At 33.3% G+C, this 18394-nt stretch overlaps 1 protein-coding gene across 8 annotated transcripts in view; it reads right to left on the reverse strand.

Moving 5' to 3' along the window:
- Window positions 1-18394, reverse strand: part of LOC142344923 (dopamine receptor 4-like) — a 108395-nt gene that overhangs the window by 37754 nt on the left and 52247 nt on the right. Inside the window, exon 2 of one of the 8 annotated variants that reach the window (XM_075397001.1) lies at window positions 6743-7261. The exons of 2 other annotated variants lie outside the window; for them this stretch is intronic. The gene's annotated coding sequence lies outside the window, so the exon portion shown is untranslated. Of the gene's footprint in view, window positions 1-84; window positions 566-6742; window positions 7262-12246; window positions 12333-13482; window positions 13514-14793; window positions 14969-14993; window positions 15180-18394 lie in introns of those variants that run through there. 5 more of the 8 variants (XM_075397003.1, XM_075396997.1, XM_075397005.1 and 2 more) reach the window with 5 other exon arrangements.

The raw sequence follows: 18394 nt of genomic DNA on the forward strand, positions 1-18394 counted from the left end.
GCTTGTTTAGTCTAAAATGGTGAAAATGGTCAATGAATTCTATCAAAGAATTATGAGCAAATATGACCAAATAAAACTGCATACCGTTGACCTCAGAATCGAGCTTGTATTGATGTCTTTTATTGTAGTTAGTTCAAATAATATAAAAGTTTAATAAGAAAAAGCTTATATGCATAATATGTTACAATATATTGATTGCACAAAATATAAATTTTTTAAACATCTAGCATGAATTAAATTCTGTAAAATGAAAGCTTTTCGGCAGTAATGTTGATTACAATCGGCGGTATTAAACGCTTTGAGCTATCAGAAAAAAGTGATCAAGGTATTTAAAAACATGAAAAGCGTACAGCTGTTTAATTTATTACGTATGCCGCATTTTCTAACAGTTAAAAGGTTTGAATAGATTAAACACTGTTAAGTCACGTTGAATGGATTATTTCACACACAGTGCAATTTTTCATTTTTCTAAAAATACATATTAGGATCAGCATATTAATCTTTATTTGCAAAGTAACAGCTTATAATTGTTTGAAGCAGTTTTGTTGAAACAATAGTCGGTGAAAAAAAACGTTTGATCTCAGTTTTGAAAAGAGATTAAATTTGATTACATTGTATCACCTCTTGTTTCAAAGATACCATAACGTCCCTGTTTTTCTAGATTTCACTTAAAATGGGGCGGATTATGGACCAGAAAAACCCACATAGTTTTTTAAATAAAAAATATCAATAAATTAGCTACTTACTTATCGGATGCCAAAACATAGCGGAAGCGCTATTTATCGAGTAAATTTACTCAAGTCTGTCACTTTTATTAAAGACAATGGTTCGTGATTTGGGTTTTAAGTTTGTGTGTTGTTTGTGGCAAAAAGCAGAAATAGTTAAAAATTGTTTCAAGTATGCAAATATCCGTCATCATTTTTCACGATGCCTGTTTTTGAGCGAGCGTTGACGACAGTCACAAGACTTTGTCACACTTGACCACACGTCTCGTCACACTTCTTAACGCTTCACAGCTGTCCTTGGTTGCAGTAGCTAACAAGTGTGATATTGTCAATTAGACCGGAATTAATTAAAACCTAATTAGTGATGAAATTCAGAGATTTACGTCCAAGACAAAAACGACTACAAAAACCAATAGCCATTTACCCTTAACACAGTTCATACTCATAGGGAAGCCTTTTCAAATTATTTGTGCAGAAAAAATGCGCAGTTGGGTTTGAGGTTAATCAAAGATGCAGGCAAACACTATTTTTTGACGTCTGCTATCACGTCTAAGAAATCTGAAACTGGTAAAACTGGTAAAGCTGAGACATTATTTACATGCATATGACAAAAACGTCAGTCTCTGAAACATGGATTGAACAAAACTGTCAAAAAAATCTACAGCCTTTTTTAGAAAAAACTTTGCAAAAATTCCTTATTTGGCAAAGTGTTTTAGTTGTGGTCAAAGTACACATTAAAAAGTTGACTGAAAAACGATTACTTGAAAATTAACATAGATGAATAAATTAACCAACCACAAAAAGTAAAACTTCCGCAGTAAGGTGTTTGGGAAAAATTTGAGTCGATTCTGATCAAATGATGTGCCTTGATCAATTCTTTCAAACGATCAATGAATTTCAGAAAAAAAATTATGGTGGAGCCAAAAAATTATGGTGGTTCAGAAAAAAATTATGGTGGATTAAAGACACTCCTTCTCGAGAAAAAAAAAGAATTATTTCCACTGGATTCCTAAGTTTTAATATTAACAAAACAATGATAAACTGAAATGTAAACCCAATGGAGGCGGATTGTGGACAAGAGGAACCCTCCTCGCTTTTTTGAAATAATTGTGAATAGAACAGCTATTTCTTTATCGTATGCTAAAACATAGCAAAAGATCTATCTATCGATTAAATTTACACAAGTTTGTTACTCTTATTCAAGACAATGCGTCGAGATTTGGGTTAAGTGTTTGTGTGCTGTTCGTGGCAGTAAGCAGAATCAGTTAAAGTTATTTCAAGTTTGCAAACACCTGTAATCATTTTCTCACGACGCCTATTTTTGGGCGAGCGTTGACGGCCATAAAAATTTTTTTCACACTTGACGACACGTCTCGTCACACTTTAATGGCGTCAGAGCCGCACATGGTGGCATGGTGGCAGTAAATAAAAAACGTCGTTTTGTCAACGAGATCGGAATAAATTAAAACATAATTGGTGATTAAATGCATTATTTTCCGTCCAAGGCTACTACGATAACAAAAAAGTAGCCAATTACACCTATCACTATCCCAAAGTATATTGAAGTCTTTTCAAATCAAGTAATAAAGAGTAAGAAATGAGAAAAAATTTGGAGGCTAATTACTTGCTCAAAGATGTGGGCGAACGCTACTTCTTTGACGTCGGGTATCATGTCCAGGAGAACCGGATAAAAGCTGTGAAGATGAGAGTGAATTTATGTTAAAATTGACAAAAAGAAGTCAATCGCTGAAACATGGACTCAACGAAACTGTCAAGCATTTGTTACATAGCATGCGCAGCTATCTTCAGAAATATTTTCGACAAAATTCCATATTTGGCAAATAGTCTTAGTTGTGGGCAAAGTAAACATAAAAAGTTGACAGAAAAATTATTATTTGAAATTTAAAGTAGAAAACCACAACAAAATGTGAAACTATCATCCACAATCAGGATTTTGGAAAAAAATTGAGTCAATGCAGATCAAATTGTGTGCCTTGATCAATTTTTTCAAAAAATCAATGAGTGTCTGAAAAAAATATGATGGAAGACTACGCCACGTCCACTTGAGAAAGAACAAATTACTTGCTGTGGATTCCTAAGGTTTAATCTTAACAAATACTGATAAACTGAAATGCAAACCAAATCAGGCGGAACGGGGACCAGAATAAACCACCTCGCTTCTTAAAAAAATTATCAACAGATCAACTGTTTCTTTATAGTACGCTACAACATACCGAAAGCGCTATTGATCAATTAAGATTACTGAAGCCTGTAGGCTTATTTTGGGCGATCGTTGACAGCAGTGACGAAACTTTGTCACATTGACCAAACGTCTAATCATGCATTTTAACGCGTCACTGCCGTCCTTGTTTGCAGCTACCGAAAACTATGATATCGTCATTTCGACCGGAAAGAATTAAAACGTAATTCGTGATTAAATTGAGAAATTGCAGTTGAAGACAAATAGGATTAGGAAAACAGTTAGCCAATTAACCTTAAAACGTTGCAGAAATATAATGAAGTCTTTTCAAGCAAAGTATTTATGAACAAAAATTGAGCAAAAATGTTTGAGGCTAATTATTTGATCAAAGAGGCGGGCAAACGCTACTTTATTGACGTCGGGTATCACGTCCAGGAAAACCGGATAAAAGCTGTGAAGATGAGAGTGAATTTAAGTTAAAATTGACTAAAAGAAGTCAATCGCTGAAACATGGATTCAACGAAATTGTCAAGCATTTGTTACATGGCATGCGCAGCTATCTTCAGAAATATTTTCGACAAAATTCCATATTTGGCAAATAGTCTTAGTTGTGGGCAAAGTAAACATAAAAAGTTGACAGAAAAATTATTATTTGAAAATTAAAGTAGAAAACCACAACAAAATGTAAAACTATCATCCACAATGAGGATTTTGGAAAAATTTTGAGTCAATTCAGATCAAATTGTGTGCCTTGATCAATTCTTTCAAAAATCAATGAGTGTCTGAAAAAAATATGATGGAAGACTACGCCACGTCAACTTGAGAAAGAACAAATTACTTGCTGTGGATTCCTAAGGTTTAATCTTAACAAATACTGATAAACTGAAATGCAAACCAAATCAGGCGGAATGGGGACCAGAATAAACCACCTCGCATCTTAAAAATTTATCAACAGATCAACTGTTTCTTTATCGTACGCTACAACAAACCGAAGGCGCTATCGATCAATTAAGATTACTGAAGCCTGTAGCCTTTTTTTGGGCAACCGTTGACAGCAGTGACGAAACTTTGTCACATTTGACAAACGTCTAATCATGCATTTTAACGCGTCACTGCCGTCCTTGTTGGCAGCTACCGAAAACTATGATATCGTCATTTCGACCGGAAAGAATTAAAACCTAATTCGTGATTAAATTGAGAAATTTCAGTTGAAGACAAATAGGATTAGGAAAACAGTTAGCCAATTAACCTTAACAGGGTGCAGAAATATAATGAAGTCTTTTCAAACAAATTATTTATGAACAAAAATTGAGCAAAAGTGTTTGAGGCTAATTATTTGATCAAAGGGGCGGGCAAACGCTACTTCATTGACGTCGGGTATCACGTCCAGAACCGGATAAGAGTGGTGAAGATGAGAGAGATTTCAAGATAAAATTGACAAAAGGAAGTCAATCGCTAAAACATGGATTCAGCGAAACTGTCAAGCATTTGTCACATAGCATGCGCAGCTGTCTTCAGAAATATTTTCGACAAATTTCCTTATTTGGTAAATAGTCTTACTTGTGGGCAAAGTAAACATAAAAAGTTGACAGAAAAACTATTATTCGAAAATTAAAATAGAAAACCACAACAAAATGTAAAACTATCATCCACAATGAGGATTTTGGAAAAATTTTGAGTCAATTCAGATCAAATTGTGTGCCTTGATCAATTCTTTCAAAAATCAATGAGTGTCTGAAAAAAATATGATGGAAGACTACGCCACGTCAACTTGAGAAAGAACAAATTACTTGCTGTGGATTCCTAAGGTTTAATCTTAACAAATACTGATAAACTGAAATGCAAACCAAATCAGGCGGAATGGGGACCAGAATAAACCACCTCGCATCTTAAAAATTTATCAACAGATCAACTGTTTCTTTATCGTACGCTACAACAAACCGAAGGCGCTATCGATCAATTAAGATTACTGAAGCCTGTAGCCTTTTTTTGGGCAACCGTTGACAGCAGTGACGAAACTTTGTCACATTTGACCAAACGTCTAATCATGCATTTTAACGCGTCACTGCCGTCCTTGTTGGCAGCTACCGAAAACTATGATATCGTCATTTCGACCGGAAAGAATTAAAACCTAATTCGTGATTAAATTGAGAAATTTCAGTTGAAGACAAATAGGATTAGGAAAACAGTTAGCCAATTAACCTTAACAGGGTGCAGAAATATAATGAAGTCTTTTCAAACAAATTATTTATGAACAAAAATTGAGCAAAAGTGTTTGAGGCTAATTATTTGATCAAAGGGGCGGGCAAACGCTACTTCATTGACGTCGGGTATCACGTCCAGAACCGGATAAGAGTGGTGAAGATGAGAGAGATTTCAAGATAAAATTGACAAAAGGAAGTCAATCGCTAAAACATGGATTCAGCGAAACTGTCAAGCATTTGTCACATAGCATGCGCAGCTGTCTTCAGAAATATTTTCGACAAATTTCCTTATTTGGTAAATAGTCTTACTTGTGGGCAAAGTAAACATAAAAAGTTGACAGAAAAACTATTATTCGAAAATTAAAATAGAAAACCACAACAAAATGTAAAACTATCATCCACAATGAGGATTTTGGAAAAATTTTGAGTCAATTCAGATCAAATTGTGTGCCTTGATCAATTCTTTCAAAAAATCAATGAGTGTCTGAAAAAAAAATGGTGGAAGACTACGCCACGTCCACTTGAGAACGAACGAATTACTTGCTGTGGATTCCTAAGGTTTAATCTTAACAAATACTGATAAACGGAAATGCAAACCAAATGAGGCGGAATGGGGACCAGAATAAACCACCTCGCTTCTTAAAAAATTATCAACAGATCAACTGTTTCTTTATCGTACGCTACAACATACCGAAGGCGCTATCGATCAATTAAATTTGCTGAAATCTGTCGCCTTATTCAAGCAAATACTTCGAGGTTTTAGTTTTAAGCTGTGTGTGTTATTTGTGGCAGAAAGCAAACTCAGTTAAAATTTGTTTCAAGTTTGCAAACATCCGTCACAATTTTTCGCGATGTCTGTTTTTGGGCGACCGTTGACAGCAGTGACAAAAATTTTTCACATTTGACCAAACATCTAATCATGCATTTTAACGCGTCACTGCCGTCCTTGGTTGCAGCTGCTGAAAACTATGACATCGTCAATTAGACCGGAATGTATTAAAACCTAATTTGCGAGTAAGTTCAGAAATTTCCGCTAAAGACTAATAGGATTAGGAAAACAGTTAGCCAATTACCCTTAACACGGTGCAGAGGTATAGTGAAGTCTTTTCAAGTAAAGTATTTATGAGCAAAAATTGAGCAAAAATGTTTGAGGCTAATTACTTGCTCAAAGAGGCGGGCAAACGTTTTTTCTTTGACGTCTGTTATCATGTCTAAGAAAACCGAAACTAGTGAACTGGTGAAGCTGAGAGATTATTCAGGTGAAAACTGACAAAAAGAAATCAATCGCTGAAACATGGTTTCAACGAAACTGTCGAGCTTTTCTCACATAGCATGTAGAGCTGTTTTCAGAAAATTTTTCGCCAAATCTCCTTATTTGACAAATAGTTTTAGTTGTGGTCAAAGCAAACATTAAAAAGTTAACAGAAAAACAATTCTTTGAAACTTAACGTAGGAAACCGTTAAAAAATAAAAAAACTTCCTTCCACAGTAAGGTGTTTGGAAGAAATTTAAGTCAATTCTGATCACTACGTCTTCTCAAGAAAGAAAGAATTACATGCTCTGGATTTCTAATGTTTAATCTTGACAAAATAATAATTAACTGAAATTCAAACCTTTTAAGATAATCAACCTGATATGATTTGATAAAGGTGACCAATCAGAAATCCTTTTTAAAATTCGGCTAGATATCGATCAATTCGAAAAGTTCAAGTTTTGTTTAATAGATAGTAATTAATATTAAAGCTACTGTCGGTTCAAAATTAATGGACATAGCAGCCACTATAAATTTTCAATTGATAAGAGAAAGGATTAAAAATATTGCTTTAAAAGATTTCGAGTTTGAAATAAGCTATGAGCATCAAAGAATGTGGATGCCGACGAAACAATCACTTAGTAAAATTTCAGTTGCAAGACAGATCAACATTGAACTGTTTGACAATAGGGATATGTGGATATAAAAGACTGTCGGGGATAACAATGGGAAAAGGGGGCAAGCTGTCACTCAAATTGTGAACAACACTCACAAAGCAAACAAGGAATTTGTGAACAGAATTCCAAATGTAGAGAGCAGGAATAATTCCTAATTCAAATAGACATAACTCAAATGTGGGGGGATAAGTGGCACCTATCTGCTATTCATGAATTCATTATATTGCCTCGTGCGTATTTTTTTTAACTCTATTCATTCGGAGGTAAAGTGCCTACGACCTCTTAGCTCCATAACGTTGCCTTTGGGGCCATCTATCTGTTTTAATTGGTTCCTGGTTCAACCTACCCCCCCCCCCCCCCCACCTCCCCCTCTTTCCTTTCCAAGCGCGCACACACGCACGCACGCTCTCACACACATGCACACGAACACACACACACACACACACACACACACACACACACACACACGCGCGCGCGCGCGCGCGCGCACACACACACACACAAAAACACACACACACACACACACACTCACACACACACACACACACACACACACACACACACACACACACACACGCACACACACACACACACAAAAACACACAACACTCGAACACACGCACACACATACGGCAAAGGCAGAATTAAAAAGAGAAAGATATAATGTGAGACAATAGATGGGGAGTCTAAAATTCTCTAAAATGTGTCTGAAATTAGCAAATTTTCCTCACAATAACCCGCAAACCACTTCACGCAAAAATGCTATTGTTTTGTAACAGTAATTGTCACGAATGATTCTTTTGTTTTCACGTTTCCTGTTAAGAGTCACTTGTGTGACTGCAACAGTTGTTCGTTGGCAAATGTACCAGAAGAAATGCTCCAAATCTCACAAAAAAATATGTCCGTAAATTTCTTTTGCAATATGGCCATTAGAAACTTCGGGTCTTTCCCATCATAGATACCCCATAACAGCTTAGTGGTCATATAACCTATAGCCAATAATCAAGATATACTACAATGGGGGCTATAATTCCTTGGGGGGGGGCTAAAATGGGAAAAACCCGACTATAACGCGAAAAACCCGAAACTTAATATAGGTTCTAATGATCATTTTGCAACAAAATGTGGACATTTTTTTTTCAGATTTACACTAACTATTATTTTATAGATGTACAATCTTCATCGAAATTAAGAATTAAGTTCGTTCTAACTATTCAGCGGAAATCAGCGTTTTTTAAAGTGCAATAAAAAATTTGTAGAAACCGACCAAAACTTCTAACAAAAAAAACAGTTTACAAAAACATTTTACAAATCATATCAGAGAAAACCTGGGTAGAAAAACATTTAAATTTATGTGCAAAGCAAACTTCGAAGAGATGCATCGCGGAAACAATTTTAGGTCTCCCACTCAAAAATGTTGTTTCGACAGGTTTTTTTAAACTCACCTTGATATGGGTGGGTCAAAGAAAAATTCTCATTCTGAAAATGATTCCTCTTTTTGAATCGGAGTTAATCGAATCTCCGATTTTGCCTATTTGAAATAAGTTCATAGTTTATCTACTTATAATTATTCTTATCTCAGTGGGCGAATCAGTAAGTTGTTGTTGTTTATTGCTTCATTGTAAAAGTCGTCAACCAATCATGAAAGACTGCGTTCCTGAAAAATATAAATTTTCCTGAGGAATGAACTTCACGTTGAACGAACTTAGGAGTTAAGTCAAAGCGTAAGTACAAAATTGCAAGAAAATTTCGAGAAAGATTTAACTAAAAACAAGGAGGCTCGGTAATGTGCGTTCTCACAAAGAGTTCCGATCCCGCTCATCTACATTTTTCACTTAATTGTCTACAAAATGAGGAAGAGATTAAAAAATTAACATAAAAACATATCGGTCAGCAAACTACTAAATGAATAAAACAATCTACCTAAGAGGGTTGATGAGACCTGTAACTACCATAATATGAATAACAGAAAAAAAAGGCGATAAAAATCAAATAATTACAAATATAAATTATTTATTTTTTTTAAAAATATTGCTTTTTTGCTTCTAATGTCAAACTGATTAGCAACATTGTGCATCAACTGAAATCATTGAGAGATTTTTTATACATCCATAGAGCGCGATGGAGTCTTTTCACTATCTAGGATATGTCATACGACTACAAAAAGAACGACTAAAGGCACACATAAAAATTGCACGAAGAAATGTGCACAAAAAATCTTGCACTAAAATGATGTCGCAGTCAATTGAACATTAAAGCTGTTCGCCTAAAACATTTGATTAATCAGGGTCGTTTTTTCGAATAACCAGAGGACCACGCATTATTGTGATAAAACGACTATTTCAAAATGACAGCAAAAAGAACCACAAATATTCAAAAATATCTAAACATAGAAAAATCTGAAAAAAATTTTCTAAGCCCTGAAAACATCAGTCAAAGCGTTCAACCAACAGACAAAAAATTGTTTAATTCAACAAAATACTAAAAACGCAATTCAAGACAAAATGTTTTACTTAATTTTGTAAAAACTTAATTCGAAAGTCTATAAAATCATTAGCTAAAGACCGATATCAGCTATTAAGTTAATTTGTGTCTCTACCATTGGCCAAAGAGAACTTTAATTTCCAAATATTTGGCATACGACGACAAAAGTTAACAACAAATACGGGGCAAACAAATAAATCTCTGCCAAGTTCTGAAAGAAAACGCATAAATTCATATGTTAAGAAAATAAAAAAGATATTTGGTTACAAAACTGTTACAGTGTTTTCAGTCCAATTGTTAAGTATTGTGATAATATACAAATGAAACAAAAACTACAGCAAAAATGGGCAATTATGCAAAAAACCACAAAATTTGGTAAGAAAACTCGTATTACCAAAACCTAGAAGCCGATTTTTAAAAATTTGCCACAACGATTAACTTGTATCAAATAAGAAAGGAAGTGTAACCTGTATTTACTGAGAATAAGATGACAGTTGACATAAAAAAATTTAAAAAATTAAAAGTTCAAAAAACCACTGAAATTTCCTTAAAAGAAACACATTCAAGGACATAAGAGACCTTAGCTAACAGCCGAATGTATTTTTAAGGTTCATTTACACCTCATAAAAAGCTATTTTAATTTTTAAATGGATAGACTGAGCATTGAGACTGCAAAAAGAATAAAAATTGAAGAGAAAACACAATAAATCAGTTGAAGTTTACTAAAAACTCTTCCTCAAAGCCTTAAAAACCCTTAAGTTCTCTGAAAACGAACTATCTCTACATTTGGCCTCCTGTTTACATAAATGATAGTTGTCATTAAAAGAGCCGCAAATTAGAAATTTTGTCGGTAATTAGGATTAAAAAACGAAAACAAAATATTTTTTAAAAAGGCAGCACCAAAACAAAAATTAAAAAATTATTGATTGTAAGAATCCATGAGAATATCAAACCTATCCCTAATTTTGTCGCACGCCCCACAATCTGCCCGAATATTGGATTATTCGCGAATTAGACAATTTGTTAATGGAAATACTTCCAATATTTTAAAAAAAATTGCATTTTGTATAATCATGAAGTTGAATTTGCCAAAAAACGGCAATATTTTAACTCCAGAAGACTTTTCTAGGACACCAAGTTTCAACTAGCTCGTTTTTGGAGTTTCTAGAGGTTTGTGTCAGCGGTTTTTAGGTCTCCACTTTCGTTAACCTTAACTATAATGGACCAAAAAAACTAAAAATTGTGCAATTTTTGATGGAATTTTGGAAAATTTATCGAAATTTAAGAAAGAAACCCCAATCAAACATTTCAGCAACACTCCTCTATCTCTTACGGTAACAATGCAACTCTATCGTTAAAAGCTTTAAATTATTTTAAATTAAATTACCAAAATTGTTCCAAACTTTAGCAAAAATTACTGAAAATTTGAATAAAAACTGTCGAATATTTATAAAACTTTAGACCTCGATAACTTCATTCGTTGTTTCCTGTCATTATACCGAGCGGTCTCCACAACATAGAATATTTGACTTCGTCCTAAAAGGATTTGTCTTAAAAAATATCAAATTCAAACAGACGGCAAATTCGCTCATACGGGAAAAAAATCAAAAAACCAATTTTCTGGACTTTTCAAAATCATTTATCACTGGGTTTTATATAATCATATAACAACAAAATCCAAAGTCAGCAAAAAATTTAATGTACAAGTTCAAAACATTTTTTTAACTGATCTAGTGATATACGTTTGACGTGAGAACAATGAAAAACAGGCCAATGAAAATGCACAAAAAAAACACACAAGAAACGCAAGAATTGCTTTCCTAAATCAAAACGTATCTTTTCCTTAAACGAAATGCACCTCGGGATACTCAACTTGCTGACAAGAACAGCTGTGGTTATACAAAATCAGTATCTGGATGGCTTTTGTATTTAAAATGTCTGTTACCTGAAAACGCGCTGGAATGTTGCGTAAAAAATTTTGAAAGAGGCATTAAGAAGTTGCGGAAACGGACAAAAAAACTACAACAAGGGAAAATAAATATCATATATTTTTTCTAGAAAAATCTTGTAACAGATTCATCAAAATCTCAAAATCATGTGCAAAGGAAACCTATCAAAAGCATTGAGTGGACCCCCCCCCCCCCAAAAAAAAAAATAAGACAAGGTTAGTACCCGCTTTTTGAATGACTTCATATTCCTTCTATTGTCAACTGTTTTTATCTCATTGCACAGATCAGGTAATTATTGTTGTTCATCGCCATTTGGTAAGAGATTTTTTAAGGCATATACAAGTCCACTGAGAAACAAACGCATTTTCTAACCAATGTAACAAATTGCGATATGTTTTTAGAGTTTTATAATTTGCAACTTTTTAGTAGACCACTTTTGAAGCTAGCACATAAGTAAAGATTTAGAGTGAAGCTAAATTTGTATAAAAAAATGTTTGCTTCAAAAAATTAAATAACAATTCTATGTAATTGGCTCAGCTTTTTCCCTGCATTTTACTGTTTGATTGTAACCTCAGACAAGTTCAGACACCCGGGAATTTTTTATCGTAACCCCAAACAGGTGGTTGTAGATTATAAATTTACAAAATGAAAGAGCAATTGCCAAAACTATTGAAAGGTATATATTATTTGGTTTCTACTCTCGAGTATTTGCGATTTTTATAACGATTTAATATATTTAAAAATCCCAAACTCACCTGAAGTTAAACATCCAATTGACTTGCAATATGTAGATCTGGAAACAAGTCCAACCAAATCAAAGTGATTCAGTAACTGATTTATATATTTCATTACTGTAATCATCAGATTTTCATAAATCTTCGACAATTATTCGGCTGTTCTCATTACAAGAAGCTTTTGAATCTCGAAAAAAGACACAGCAGTTGGGCTAAACAAACGAAGAAAATGTTGCCTTAGGAGTCCATTACAAAAAATCCACTTATTTTTCATGCAATATTGTTTTCAAATTAAAGTTCAAAAAATTAAAAATTAAAAAAAAAATCAAAATTAGCTATTTTTATTTTGCTCATAAAATAAGTTTCATATGTATTTTTTATGAAATTATTTTTAAGAACAAGTGTTTACTTATCATTATTTCACAGGTTGCTATATATTTGCTAGTAAATTAACTGGGGCCAAAGATGTCATAAGTAAGCGCTGGAAACCAACCAAATTATTTTTTTTTCCAAAAAAATAATACACAATTGGTCGTGCATAATTAACCACAATCTTTTAATTGATTTTGGAATCGGTTGAGAAATCAGTTCATGTTTGATGAAATCTGTTCATTTTTTGTATGAAGGAGCTCATTTATTGAAAGGTGGGGCGATTCGGACAGTTAACAAACTTCTATCGCAATACAGAGCAAATGTAACAAAAGATTAAATCTAATTAGTTTGCTACACATTTTTGAATTTGAAATAATTTTTAACCACAAATAGTTCTCGAAAATAAAAACAAATCAACAGTATTCCAACTTTCTAATAGTTTGACGTTGTTATTCAGTTTACTCAATCAAAGGTTAAGTTTTCGATTTTAAGTAAAAAATCAAAAATTTGCCCCGATTTGTTTTCTACTGCATTTTCCTTTTTTGAAAAAGGCATCAGAAAACTCTTCTCGATTACAAAGCTCCTCGACAATTCCATTTATTTTTTTAAAAAACCCTCAAACATGTATGCAATCATGTCGAAATCGTTTCCCCCAATTATGCGTCTACAGCCAGCGAAATCTTGTTTGGAAGTGAAAACCGACATAATATTGTACAGCTGCACAGTCTGAAAACTATGATCAAAATAATTTATGTAAAAATGGATGGCTAATTTTTTTAAAAAAAGAAAAGGAGAAGTATATCAAAGTATGCAGGTAAAAACTGAAAGTCTTTCCAGTTGTAGCCCACGCCCCTCAGCTTTAATGGGCATATAACGTATACAGACCTCCCGTAACTGTAAATATACCATAATGGTGACTATAAATATGTGATCGGTGAGGACTATATTGAGGAAAAACCTGAACAGATTTGTTAGTAAAACAAAAAACTGAAAAGCAAAATTATGAGCCCAAAAGTGCTGTTTGCATTTTTTTATTTGAGATCTCCGCCTTCGATTATTTTGATCAATTGAGATGAAACGAATAAAGTGTGAATAAACTGTCACACAAACAAGTAAATAACAACAATAAAACAGGGAATAATCTTCTCTGATAACTTCCCGAGGAAGTCTTTTCACAAGGAAGCCACGTGAAAGGGTGGGAGGAAAGGGGTGGGACGTTAGATTAGCTGCTATGACGTCACACCTGCTATGCTTCCAGATAATCCTGGAATTGGGAAGGCTAATTTAATCTCGACCAACAACACCTGCAGAGAACTTTAATAAATAAATTTCACATCCTGTGTGATTTTGACCATGAAAACACAAATCAACAAATCGAGAAATTGACTCAAAATTGAAAGGGCGGTCTTAAAAATTGACCAAGCAGCGTTCAATCAAGCGAAAAGACCGATTACGCGCCAATAAGACAAAAACTAATTGTGATTTGTTTGTTTGTTTTCCTATATTTGCAACAGGAGGAAGTCAGCAAAACAAAACAAACAATAAATGACGATAAATACGGACGCGAAAAACAGGAAAATAGTATTGAAAAATTATCGTCTGACCGTCTTCATGTTTAATTTACTGAGTTGAACGGTGACGCTTATTGTCTAAGCTCTTTCGTAAACACCCCCCCCCCCCCCACCTCACGCTCACTCGAAAAAACCATTAGCAACCCGGCATAAAATCGGGTCTTTCCTGTTATACCCCCACCCCCAGCTTAATGGTCATATAGCGTACAAAAACGTACAGCTCCAAATATGGTAAAGATACCATGATGGGGCGTTAAATAATTTCGTGGGGATGGGATATGAAGACCCGTAAAATCTTACCTAGCGATTAAGAAATTTGTGGGCGATTATGCTTGTCAAGTTGGCGACGTCAACGCCAGCTCATGATCTCTTCTTATATGAATAAGTACTAACTACAAACTTATACATATAAAGCAAATTAGTGTCCTAAAACGTCTGTCAATTTTTTGACAGGAAATTGAAACTGTACTTTTTATAAGCTAAAACTAAACATCTTTAATTAGTCGGCTAGCTTTTAATTCATTATTTAGCAACTTTTAAATGTTATGTGAATTTGACTCGTATGAAAAATATTCTTCTATACATTAATTAACAGAAACAAATCAAAAAAATTTTAAAATCTTACTTTGTTTTTTGTAGGTTTTAACTCTGACTTAACTGAGAAAAAGGAAAAGTAAACGTCAGACTATAAACGGAAAACTAGACAAAAAGAAACAAACTGAACCGAATAAGAAGGAAAAATTCAGTCTAAAGGATGTATAAGACGCCGCACGCCGTGCTAAACTAATTATTTTTTTTTAAAAATTAACCAGCGATCGTTATCACCTAATTTTGCACTAAGCAGCGTTTGAGAGAAAATGATTAGAGAAACTGTGGAAGCGTTAATTGGAAAGTTTGTTTGTTTGTTTGTTTGTTTGTTTGTTTGAAATGAGAGGAAACGAAACAAATGATGTAAACAATAATGTTTACTTTAGTTTTTGTAACTAAACAACACCACTTATAAGATAGCGGAAATCAGTTGAAGTGTTTTAAAACATAATGAAGAGAGATACCTTTGTCTTCCATGTTTTTTCCTGTTATTCCTTCTGATTTTTTCCCTCAATTTCAACCAATCACAATCTCAGGATTATAATAATTTGCAAATTTAACTAAGCATGGACAGTTGTGTCCATGTTATGAACCGCGAGTTATAACAAGACGTAGCAATGTTAGTATTGCTAAAAGCTCTCAAAACGAGCCTATGGCCTTATGTCATTTTTTGAAAACTAACTCAACTGAGCAAAACTAAGACAGAAAAAAATAAATGCAAAAAATCAATTCTAAATCACTTATTTTCTGAAACCATGCTGCTCATAAAAATTTCGAGAACAGCTTCCCCTCGCATCTTTTTTCCCCTTTAAATCACCCTCCCCAACCATTAGGTAACCAAGGTCCACAGATTGCCAGAAAAGTTTTTGGAAGCTTTGTAAGCATTTTTGACCTGTTTTCGTCAAACATTTTGTCAAAAAGAGCACAAAGCGTGTAATTTCAATTACCCCTATTACTATCCAGAAGTCTCTCAAACAGAAAAGATAAAAGTGGAAGTGCACATATGTATCTGTGCGATGTTTATGACGTAGTAATATTTGCAGCATTTTAATTGCGAACTTAATATACTAAAAATGTCGCTCTCTTACATTAAAATTACATTAAAATGTTCCGAATAAACGCCCACTTAGCATGCAACTCCTTGTAACTTTTTATTTTAAACAAAGAAGCCCCGTTAAATTGCGTTCGCACATAATATTATGACCTCGCTCAACCACGTTTTTGACTTCATTGTCCATCAAATGAGGAAGAGATAGAAAATTAATGATCAAAATAAATTTGTGTATCCATCTAAAATTTGTGTATCCAACAACACGCATTTTAAAACTTGATTGAAACCGAATTTTTTCAATATTTTGTACATTTAAGAGAAACAGGTGGAAAAGAATTAAATAAAAAACACATGAAATATATAACAAAAATCTCACAAATACTTTGAAAAATCCACTTGAAAAAATTTCTATCGATTTATTCTGTTTATCCTCTGTCAATGACTAACAACTTGATTGACCAAATAAGTTTACAATACAAACAAGAGATAACAAAAATAGATGTTTGAGTTTAAAACAATCGTTACACAACCTATCTACTAATTGAATTACTAATGCCATGCTTCATTACAGCACCAACGTGATCTGACATTGAAGAGACTAAGAGAAAAAAATTAGCACCAACAAAATTTTCACGGTGAAAACTGAATATCTAAATTTAAAAGCACCTAGTAACAAAAAGCAGTCAGATAAAACTTTAACTACACAAGTTTACCTTTTCCTAACTATACAGCAGATGCAAAGTTTTCTTAACGAGACTAGGTAACTAAGCCGGCAAAAAGAACGAACAGTGAGGCGAAACTTAAAAAATAATCAACATTTTTTACACCAAAAAATTTCAAAAATCTTAGAAAACATTCGTTTTTAAATAAAAAATCCTTGATAAATTACTAAAAAGCCACTACAAAGCCAAAAGCACCTGTCTTTGGTCAGACTATGCCACAGAAACAAACTAAAGAGAAACTCAAAAAATTACGAACTGTTTGCGAAAACACAAACTTTTGCTACCATTAAAATCAATAGCTATCATCTGAATATTATGTATTTTCAATTGTTATTTCTATTATTTCAGTTGAAGGATTTATACTGAAAGATTAAATAAGTTTACTTGGGCCACATTTAAAAACCATTGGGATCTGTTATTACGCGATTGTTCTGAAAGAAGAGAAAAAGAAACACAAAAATTGGCCGAAACAACAGTGGCACATAATATCAATATATATGTTATTTCTTGAAATACACGAAATTCGATGGGACCTCTCATTGATGAATAGAAGTTACAATTTGACGAAAAGAACAACAAAAACTAAAACGTTTGAAAAACATTTCAATATGTTTATCATAAATTTTAAGACTATTCGCAATAAACTGAATGCTTCGGGTAACATCATTCATTAAGTCCTCAATTACAAGCCTATGAGACCTGTGAGCAATTTACGGCTACCTAAAGAACAAAAACAGCGAATTTAGGAAAAAATTGAGCGATAAAAGTGTCGAAGGCATTAAAAAATGAACTTTTCACTAAGCATTCTTCCATTTTAAATTATTTTTCAAGAGAAATGGACAACTTTTTTTATCAATATAATTTCAAAAAATCAACAAATATGAACAGATACATTAGAAGCACGAAATTTTCGGGAACACTCGTATTATCAACGCCATTAAATTCATTAGCATTCAACGGAAGCCAGTAAATACAATAAATTATGCCTCGATGGGACAATAAATTTGTTTGCCAATCGTATTTCATCAATAAGACCTTACAACAAGTTAATGACTATGAAAACAACAACAACAGAGAGAGGCAAAAACCACAAATTCAGTAGAAAAGTGCCAGAAGGAAATGTCCAAGCAATTCAAATCATAAGCTCTTCTCTGAAAACTTTATCTATGATCTGTTGAACTTCTTCCCTAAACCAATAGGGACTATCAGAAGTAAGATGATGTGATAAGATTTCAAAAGGATCCAAAAATAAAATAAAGTACCCGAAAAAAAATGAAATCTCGTGGCATTGAATTTTTAAAACTAATAGGTAGGAGATAAAACCGCTAACCAGATTATTTTGATTGCAGTAGAACGGAAAGGGACTCTGTTAAAACCAACAACGACAAAGAGTTCACGAAAAAACTTTGGGATTGGTTAATGTTCGAAAAAAATTTCGAAAAATTATTTTTAAACCCTTAACAGCCAGTAAACCCAATCTTTCAACGGAGCTCAATAACTATGCCCATATATAACCCTTAGGGAGGAAAACGATGTTTGTCATGCATAGATAGTTAAAAAGACATCACAATAAGTCTTATGACTGAAAACAATAACAAAAACAGGCAAAAACTAAAATTCAGTAGAAAAGTGCGAAAGAAAGTGTCGAAGACAATTAAACCATTAGCTATTCTCTGAAAACTTTCTCTGTGATCCACTGAACGTCCTCTCTAAGCCAATTTAATTACAATAATCTTTGGATAATATGTATAATATTTGGATAATGTGATAAAGAGTTCAAAAGTAACCATTTTTAATAAAATTTCCAAAAAAATTAAAAAAAAAAGAACTGAAATCTTGTGTCATTGAGGTCATATAACCAATAG

Source organism: Convolutriloba macropyga, chromosome 8 (genome assembly GCF_964194025.1).
Source record: "Convolutriloba macropyga chromosome 8, txConMacr16.3, whole genome shotgun sequence".
Lineage (NCBI taxonomy): Eukaryota > Metazoa > Xenacoelomorpha > Acoela > Convolutidae > Convolutriloba > Convolutriloba macropyga.